This window comes from Echinops telfairi, unplaced genomic scaffold, assembly GCF_000313985.2.
Source record: "Echinops telfairi isolate 266 unplaced genomic scaffold, ASM31398v2 ScPeMD7_7401;HRSCAF=8416, whole genome shotgun sequence".
In the NCBI taxonomy this organism is placed as follows: Eukaryota; Metazoa; Chordata; class Mammalia; order Afrosoricida; family Tenrecidae; genus Echinops; species Echinops telfairi.
Window position 1 is genome coordinate 9,552,959 of NW_022111301.1, and position 10,690 is coordinate 9,563,648.

The 10,690-nt window shown below is 37.7% G+C and overlaps 1 non-coding gene across 1 annotated transcript; it reads left to right on the forward strand.

Moving 5' to 3' along the window:
- Positions 1–8,459: 8,459 nt before the first annotated feature.
- LOC115871773 lies at positions 8,460–8,585 on the forward strand. The gene has a single exon (XR_004047476.1). It is a non-coding gene; the product is annotated as a small nucleolar RNA SNORA28 (small nucleolar RNA).
- Positions 8,586–10,690: the final 2,105 nt, after the last annotated feature.

Sequence of the window (10,690 nt, forward strand, 5' to 3'; positions counted from 1 at the left end):
CCAATAATGCTAATAATGCTAATGTTCTGCTTCAGACATTAGCTCTTAGTTTTCTTCAGCTTCTCTGATTATCTTACTAGATTTTTGTTCACGTTTGTTAAAGTCTGCTTGGCTGTCCTCCAAGTCACTAATGTGGTTCTTTGCTTCCTTCAGTAGATTCTCGAGGTCCATGCTTCTGCTACTGGATTTTGTTATCTACTCCCTAAGCTCCTGTATTTCCCTTTGATGTATGGCTTTTATCTCCTCTATGATTTCATCCTTTTTCTCTTTTGTTTCCCTCATATCCTGTATGACTCCAAGAAGCTTTCTGAAAATTTCTCTCTGTGGTAGGTCAGTGTCTGCTGCTTCTATGAATGTCATTATGTTCGGGACATCTTCTCCCATTGCCTTTTGTTACTCATGTTTTTTGGTGAGGTCGTTGTGGTTGATGTCTGTTTGCATTGCATTGTTTTAGAGAAGCCAGGTGCCATTTTCCAAGGAATCAAAGAACACTGGCTCTCTCTGGGAGACTTGTAAGAATGTTTCTTTGAACTGCCTACAGCTAAATTCAATATGGAATTAACCTACCACTTTATCCTTCTGTGGCTTCCTGCTCAGGGGAGTGCCCCAGAAGGCTGGTGGGTTGCCTGATTTGGTGTTGCAGAAGTTGAGCAGAGGCTCCTGCAACAGCTTTGAATGTTGATGAGTGTTGGCCCCGGTGCCTTATGCCCCCAGGTACACAGGCAGGAATTCCCTGGTAAGAAGTTGGGCAGAGTATTCCCTGAAGGGAAATCAGGGATTTCCTAAGCCTTGGGCTAGCTATACAGGGTGGAGCTTACCTGGCTGGGTGTGGTGCAGGCGTAAACACCCTAGGCTAAGGGGAATGGTCTGGAGGTCAGCAGTGGAGTGTGAGAGAACAGGAAAGAGACAAACAGGAGGGGAAAAAAGTAATACCGCTTAGACTGTGCGGGGATAAAGAAAAGAGAGGGAAACAAAAGCAATAATGTAGCTGAGACCTGATCCCCGCCCGTGGAGCTAAAAGGGTTTAGTCCCTGCCCTGAGGCGGTGGCGGCAAGCCACAGCTGAGTGTAGAAAAAGCCCCTGTGAAGCCCTCCAAGACAGTGGGGGGACAGATAGCAGAGATGGAAACAAAAGCAACAATGTAGACTTTAATTCTTAATGAGAGTAGATAGCCATATTTTTCTACCTAGGAGCAGCTGGTGGTTTCAAATTCCTTACCTTATGGTTAGTAGCCCAACACAGAATCATTATGCCGCCAGTGCTCCTTATACTTTACATAGACAAAAAGTAATCTTTGAAAAAAGGTGAGGCTATGCTGAATGGTTTTAATAAAGCAAGGTATTCCAGAATTGTATCCTTTCATTATACTGATCTATATGGTAAGCAAATAATCTGAGAAGCTGGATTAAATCAAGACGAACAAGGTAGCCATACTAGAAGAAAGCTCATTAAACCTGTGACCCCCAGATGACACATTACTAGCTAAAAGCAAAGAGGACTTGATGTACTTATTGATAAAGATCAAAGACTACAATCTTCAGTATGGATTAGAACTCAATATAAACAAAGGTCACCACGACTGGAAAAGCACATCTGGATTGGGAGTGGGGTGACAAAGCTTGTCTAAGTTCTTTGGCCATGTCACCAGGAAATATTAGTCCTTGGTGGCCTTTATGCTTGGCAAAAGGATAGGTCAGGGAAAAGAAGGAAGAAAAGCTCCTCAACGAGCTAGATGGACACAACAGGTGCAACAGTGAGCTCAACTTCACATTTGTAATGAAGGCGGTGGGGTAGGTGGTGTTTTATTCTGTTCTACATAGGATCTCTGTGTTAGGTTGGGTTGTCTAGAGAAGCAAAACCATTGACACTCATATATGTATAAGAAAGAGCTTTATTTTAAGAAGTAATTTTATATCAATAGATCATCCTATTCAGAGTCAAGTCCTGGTTCAATGCTCCCCTGATCTTGCATGCAGTATCATGTAGCTGCACGTATCTGCATGGTAAAGAGGGAAGCAGGGAAATATCACAGCAATGGGTACAGAGATGCTTGGATTCATGCGAGAGCAGAGACAATTTGGAAGTTCACTCCCAGTGCCAGCAGCCCACAGGAGAACACCCCTGGAAGGAAAACACAGAGTCCCAGCAAAGAGAACATGGAAAAGGCAAGAGAGAGGTGAGGGAACGTCCTAGTGCCTCTCTAGTACCAAGGCCACATCCCCAAGGAGGCATCACCAGACTGTGAAATGACTGATAGGCTGGTTTCCACTGCTACACTTTCACACAGCAAGTTGACAGAAAGTCTAATTGCTAGCATTACTATAAGTCAAAATGAATTACAGCATCTAATAACATCCTATTTATGGATGTAATCCCTTTGGCTATAGCATTTTCTTTGTTATATTAATGAAATCATATCAGTGTAGAGCAGTTTTAAACTAAATTATGGTTAAAAAAAATACATAAAAGTAGCCCTAGCAGAATAAGTTTGAGACCTAAACCATGGATAGAAAAAGATAGGTGTCAGTTACAAGTTTCCAAAGAAAGCTGACAAGAAGGATTTTTTTTCAAAGAGTAGGGAACAAAAAGAGCTTTCTCTACAACCGGTAAACTGAATTTAGACTTTGGGCCTCCTCAACTATGTGGAAATGAATGCTAATCCCTTAAACTCACTCACTTGTGATATATTTGTTATATTAGCATTAACAAACGAAGACATTCCTAAAGAGGCTCTGGCATTTGAATCAAATAATGGAAAAAAAAAAAAAACACTCTAGAAGGTAATTTATACATAAGGGTAAAGCTACAAAATTTCTGCTCTGTCAACTGAGGGAACAATTACACGAATAAAGCCATGTTGAAACCTATAGCCCCAATTGAGTTGCCAAAACCAATAAAATGTACATTACAGACAAATTGGTCCACAGAGTTCTGCCCCAAGCCCTGACACACAGCATCGTGTGTATTAAAGTAACTCCTTTTCTTTATTTATTATGATGTTACCTATTGTTCCAGTTGTGAGCATTTTGGTCTATTTTGCATTGAGTTGCAATCCATACAGAAGGCTGCAATTCTTGATCTTTAACCGCAAGTGTTTCAAATCCTCCTGGCTTTCAGCAAGGAAGGTTGTGTTATCTGCATATAGCAGGTTGTTCATAAGCCTTCCTCCAATCCTGATGCCACATTCTTGTTCATATAATTCAGCTTTTCAGATTCTTTGTTCAGCATACTGATTGAAAAAATAGGGTGAGAGGATTCAACCGTGATGCACATTTTCCTGATTTTAAATTACATAGTATGTCCTTATTCTGTTCCCAAAACTGCCTCTTGATCCAAGTTCTTGACCTAAGTTCTGCATGAGCACAAATAAGTGTTCAGGAATTGCACAGTTAGTTATGATCTACACAATTGAATCCCTTTGAATAATCCTGCTCTCAGCTAAATTCTATCTGACATCAGCAAGGATATCTCTTATTCCTTATCCTCATCTAAATCTGGCCACTTCCTGTTAATATACTGCTGCAACCGTTTTTGGATGGTCTTCACCAAAATGTTGCTTGCATGTGATCTCAATTATACTCTTCTGTAATTTGATCATTCTGTTGGTTAACCTTTTTTAGGAATGAGTAAAAATATGGATATGTTCCAGTTTGTTGGTGAGTTAGTTAATTGTGCCAGCCTGGCCAATAATCACATGTGGGGCTAATTGAAAGGCGGAGGGATAAATGGGTGGTGAGCCTCACCTTTCTAGTTCTCGGGTCTCTTGTTTTGTGATGGTCGCACCATGGTGCAGCTGCCTTAGCAGTTCCCTGCTTCAGCTTGCAAGATTGACTTCCTATAAGACATCCCCAAGGAGAAGCTACATGGACCTATCCCAATGCAGCCCTGGGTGCTGGAGCAGCCGTGTGGAGACCCCTGCTAGTGCTGAGATGCTTGTTCGCTCACTGACTCAGCTTTCCTCCTGCAGTCGGCATCATTGCCTCTGTTTTGTGAGGTGGAGGACTTTGTGGACTGGTGTTGGGTAAATGGGTTAATGTTGGACTTGTGGGCTTGGGCAGCATTGGGTTGGGATGTTTTCGTGAGGCACATTTTCTTTACATAAAACTCTCTCTTATACATGAGTCGCTGGGGATATGTTTCTCCAAAGTACCTAGACTAATACAGTTGGCCAAGTAGATGTCTTCCAAATCTCCTGGTTAGATGAATAAGATTATCCCATGCTTCATCAACTTGTTAAAACATTTCAATTGGTGTGCCATCAATTTTCAGAGCCGTGTTTTTGGCTAATGCTTTCACTGCAGCTTGATCTTCTGTCCACACCATGGGGTCTTCTTCAATGTTACCTCCTCACATGGTGGCATGCCACTTGTTCTTTTTAGTATAGAGACTCTGGGTATTCTTTCCATATTTTTTATTATTAATGAATCGTTCAATATTTTACCCATAGAGTCTTTAAATATTGTAACTTGAGGCTTGAATTCTTTCTTGAGTTCATTAATTCATCATAGTTGAATCTACTTTGAGAAAGCAGCTCCTCATCAGTCACATTGAGTGTCTTCAGATTCAAGGTGCCCATCCTCAGGAACTATCTCCTAAAATGTTCTGTTTCCAATCATTAGTCCTTCAATATTGGACAGTGTTTTCAAGCTCTGCATGATGTTTTCAGATGCTCCTTTCTTTGAAGTGGGCAGCCAATTCCTTCTTTGTAGTCTGTTCTTAGCCTGAAAGCGCTACTGATTCTTACTCACTTTGGGCGATCCTGCTGGCCGTTGAAATACCAGTGACATGACTTGAAGCATCACAGCAACATACAAGCCATCATCATATGACAAACTGACGTAGGCATTGTGGGATACAAATATATAGTAATGACTATTTTAGTCACTGATACAAATAGAGCTTGTTGGCTAAATAGAATTACTCAAAATGAAAATATTCTTAGCCATTAATTAGTTTGTATTTTAGATAATTCCACTGGCCAGTAAATTTCAAAACACAATTTTGGAAAAAGCTTAATGGTATGTTTACTTTAAGATAAATCATTTTTCTAATTTTGTACATAGAAATAATGGAGAGAACGCATGATGCATCCACTTCAATGGAAATATGGTAATAACAGAGAACTTTTTCAGCCTCTGTATTTTCAGCAAATATTTCTTGACTTAGTCTATTCGTCATTACAATGTGTGCCCACTGTGCAGCAACAAAGGAAACTGTCAGAACCTCTGACTTCCTGGAGTGCAGTGAGGAAAGCAATTAAATAACTTAGTAAAGAATGATAATGAACATAAACCAATACTTATTAATCACAAGTGGCATCTAAGTTGCTCAGTGATTCTATAAACATATACCCACAGGAAACAATTAATTGATATCTTTTGCTTTCTTTGTAGCTGAAGTTTTCTTCTGTTTTGTTTTGTCATTGTTGTTGGGTTTTGCTTGTTTGTTTGCTTCTTATTTGTGTTTTGCATAATTTTCTGTATATGAAATCCAGGATAGGTAAATTTATAAAGACAGTAACTGCATTAATACTTACCTATGCCATGGCAGGGGAGGTTTGCAGGAATGGAGAACTAACAACAAGTATGAGAATATAATGTTCTGAAATTGACTGTAGTGATGATTGCACAATGCTTTTTAATACAACTGCACTATTAAATTATAAAAATAAAAACTACAACCTCATCCAACAGTTCAACAATTAGGATATAGTATATTAATATAGTAGCATAAATATCTACACAAATATAACCTATTCTAATATTTCTTAATGAATCTGTGCTTATTGAACAACTTGGTCAATCAAAGTCAGGCATTTAAAAATGTAAATCCATGGTTATTGGCTGAGATAGTTAAAGTTTATTGTGCCAACCTGGCCGATAAACACATGTGGGGTTAATTGAGGATTTGTGGGCTAAATGGCTCGGTGAGTCTCACTTTTTTAGTTCTCCGGTCTCTTGCTCTCTGATAGTAGGACCAGGGTGCAGCTGCCTTAGCCAGTTCCCTGCTTCAGCTGGCAAGGCTCACTTCCTGCGAGACATCCCTAAGGAGAAGCCACATGGACCTACCCCAATGCAGCCCTGGGTGCTGGAGCAGCCGTGTGGAGACCCCTGCCAGCGCTGAGATGCTTACACATTCAATGACTCGGCTTTCCTCATGCAGTCAGCATCATTGCATGTGTTTTGTGAGATGGAGGAGGACTTTGTGAATTGGGGTCGGACACATGGGTTAATGGGTTAATGTTGGACTTGTGGGCTTGGGCAGTACTGGGTTGGACTGTTTTCTTGATGTGTACTTACCCTTTCTCTAAAACTCTCTCTTATACATATGAGTTTCTGTGGATTTGTGTCTCTAATGTACACAGACTAACATATTGGCATAGCAAAACATTTAATTATATGGAATTGCAGCTCTGTTTCTTTTCTCCCACCCTTACCGTCCTTTTTTATTTGATGTATGGGCAGAACATTCTAATACCTGTGTATTTCTCTTCATGGGTCATTGGTGTCATCAGTGTGCAATGGATGACTGGCTAGACACACAGAAAGAGAATGTGATCTTGTGTTCTATGTGCCAGGGAAAAATCTGTCCTGGAATATATAAAGAAAATTCTACAGTGATATATCGTGATTTGAGTCCCTCATGTAAGAGTAAATTTGAAAACATAGCATAAAGTAGACATATTAATGATTCCACCAGAGCGTATACTTCATAACCCCTAAATGTGTGCATTTATTACCATAAATGGCAGAGACCAAAGAAAGGATTAAAATCATGAACCTTGGAATGAAAAGTATCCTGGATTGGCTGGTGGGACCCAGCCTAATCATCTGAGTACCTAAAAGTGAAGAATATTTCAGGACTGAAGAGAAATAAGGGAAGCTATGCTTTACCACAGAGATTGCACTGGTTTTGTAAATAAAATGTTATTTTATTTTGTAGATAAAATGTTATTTGAACACAAACACACACACAATGAAAAAGACCCACTGCTGCTGGCTGCCCAGATCAGAAGGAGACCAAAGGGCAAAACTGCAATGATTTCTGGAAAGCAGAAAATTACCAGGAGGTTCTTCTTTGAACCTACAGAATGGAACGTAGCTCCGTGGATACCTGATTCTAGTCCACTGAGACTCATTTAAACTTCTAGCATATAAAATCTTAAGGTCATGACTTTTATGACATTTTCTAAAAGAAATAAATCATTTCAACCCTGTGACAAAAGAGACAAATCTTATATTTCTAATATTTCATTGTTAATGTTTCTTTTCAAGCCATTGTTTTAAAATGAGAATATAATAGTTATTGGCACAGTACATCTTATTACTTATGTATGATGGTGAAATGGAAATAAACAACTAATTTTGTTTGCACTTCCATCGAAAAAGAAGGAGAACACCAATGCAAGGCTGGAAAAGACAGAGAGTAGAACGACCATGGATCTATATGCATGGGGGACCTCCTATATCGGTGGTTGCCGGAGAAACAAACATCCAGGAAGGAAAAGAAAGTCACTAAGTTGAGTGCAACATTCTGGGTAATTTTTCAGTTCTTGAGATAATTTCTCTGTAATTATACCTAAGAAAGCTATAAACTCCAACCGTGATACTAACTCACAGTGATACTATAAGACTAAGTAGAATTGCTCTCTAATTTTTCCAAGGCTGTAAATCTTCCCAGAGGATATAACCTCAGATTTCTTCCCAGAATAGCTGATGTAGTTGAACTGCTGAGAAATTTATGAAAACAAACTAACAAAGTGCAATTGAAGCATATTGTTATAATCCTAAAAAACTACGCTGCATCATTGAGAATATTTGTGATATAAAAAAATGATGTTCAGAGCTTGGCCAATGAAAGCTTGCATTATAAATAGTCTAAGCTTTCATTTGGAAGCCTAGAAATAGTGCAACCAAGAAGTGATGACATAATTAGAACTATCCTTGATATTAGTCTGGATAGCCTTTCCATTAACAGATCAAACACTGGTTTGATAAAGTTTATTTGTTGACATGTCACAAATGACAGTTACTCAATTAACCGCAGAAAGAGCATTCAAATATTTCAAGAGATAATATCACATGGCCCCTCTAAATTTTTTATGCACAATATCATGCATGCATCCAAAATTTCAATCAAATACCAGTGGGCATATTGACACAACAAAAAAATTGTTCATAGAAATGTGTCCATTGTGGAAATATGTCAAAGGTTTTAGAAATTCATTTTAAATTAAATCTTACTAAAATTTACCAGAACCCTAGGAGTGATATGTATAGATAGAGATACATATATTCCAATATATCTATTTAAACAACTATATTAAAACTAAATGTTTGATTACTAAAATAAAGAGGATAATAGATACACATCTAAGATTTCAGACCATTTACAAGATTAGAAACATTTGTGTACTAACTCAGTATAATAAGTCTAGGTGAGAAAACAAAGAGAGACGCAAGCAACATTTTGTGGCAGATGATCAAAACCATCTGTCACAATTTGCGCTTGCTACAGCAAGAAAGTCTAACCTATTCTGGTGTTCCCTCCTCAGGGAGACTAACCGTTATATAGACTTGAACAAGCATTTGAGAAAAAAAAGAAAACAAAAAGAGAAATATAATTTTTAAATTATAAGGGATTATGCTTTATAATATATGAATATGTAAACAATATAAGCAGCTATATTAATATTTATATATAATAATGTATCTACAATATGAACTATAGAATATATATTTAAATGTAAAACTACATAAGGAGGCTTTAAAATTTATCAAAAATGAATACAAATATAATGGAATTTTTCCATGAACTTTTTGAAACGTACATGTGTATCGATATATATATATCAAAATATGTATCTATACATATTTGCCTATAATATATTTCTTCCATTATATATAATACAGGTATATAGATATAGCAATATACGCTAATATATATGTTCATATATATATGTATATATGAATTACAATAATGATAAAAACTGGAAAATGGAGGGCATATTTTTAAAGAAATACTGATTATGGATTTTCAAAATCAGATAATAATAGACACGCTCAAAATTCACTAAGAACCAAAGAAAAGCAAAAAAATGAAAACATCTTTGCCCATCTCTACTTACACATGGAAATCTAGTTAATAGAACTATTATTTATCTAGTTATTTATCTATTTATTTATCTATTTATATCTATTTATCTATTATCTATCTATCTATTATTTATCTATTTATAACCATCTAGTTAATAGAACTATTATTGATGAAATATATACATCAAACACTAAAGCGAGTGATGAATAAAATGAAAAATTTTACCAGCTGCTTTACTCTGAAATGTATTGAACACGAAAATAAGATACATTGATAATTGTGAGCCGTTAGAATGAGAAAGTTGGAAAAATGGGGCAGCGAGGGTATAGTTAGAAAATATGGCTGTGATGATAAAAATGAACTTGGAGATCGGGTGATAGAAATTTGCAAGATTCATGATGTCTTCATCTCAAATACCTTTTGTCAACAACATAAACAGTAATCATACACCTGGGCTTCTCCAGATGCAGTACACAGAAATAAAACTTACTACTCTGGATGCAATACACGGGTATCAAATTTACTATATCTGTGAGAAGAGAAAATGAAGATCCTCAAAATCAGCACCCAAAGCTAGTTCAAGGGCTGCTTGTGGAACAGACCGTCAACATGTGAGTTCAGGTTGAAACTAAAGAAAATTAAAAGGAGAGCCAAAATAAGACTGAGTACTGTATTTTCAAGCTGAGATTGAGACCATCTCAAGAACAGATGTTACTCAGGAACACTAATGAAAGAAGATCTGAACTGTGGTGTGGTTAACTGAGGGAACACATGAGCATGCAATGCAGCTCAATCCTGGATACTCGTAATTACAGGTCTGGAAAGCCAACTGCAGTTAGGAAAGACCCTCACGGTTATGAGATATAAATAACTCTTAATACACATTCTCATGGCTGAACACAGTCCCTCCAATAACCCCCCATAAAGGAATAGTCATGAAGAGGCTACCATAAAAGATGAATTATTTCTGAGTCTAACTGATCACTATGCCTGACGGTTATCTGCAGGTTACAGCAATCAGGTTCCATAGACCAACCGACCATAAAACATAGCTGTCTCTTTTCTGACATCTTTTGCTGATATGAATCATAGATTGCTCCTCTGGGAAATGCTCAGGGACCTCTGAGGTAAACTAGCCCTAGGCCAAGACAATGACTTGCTTCATTGACCATTTATTATGTTACCCGCTTATGATATTACCCAATGGCTATGTAATCTATTCGCTGTGAGCAGTATACACCTTTTGATAGATTAGGAAGCCCCATTATACATACCCATTGAAAAATACATTCACTCTCTTGGTTCCGACATAGGAACAAGGAGCCCCTGTGCCCTTCTGTCTGTCTATCTGCTTTTATTATTTTCCAACATCACAATGTCGCTTCAAGTGTTGGGGACCCTGTACCCTGACACGGTGGTTTGATATCAAGAACAAAATACATGAAGAAACAAAATGCTATTAAAAAGATAATCATGCCTTTCACTGCAGGTGAGGCTGGAGCATGTACATAGGTATAGATAAGAACTTGGGACACATAGAATCCAGGTCAGATAAACCCCTCAGGAACAGAAATGGGAGTAGTGATACCAGTAA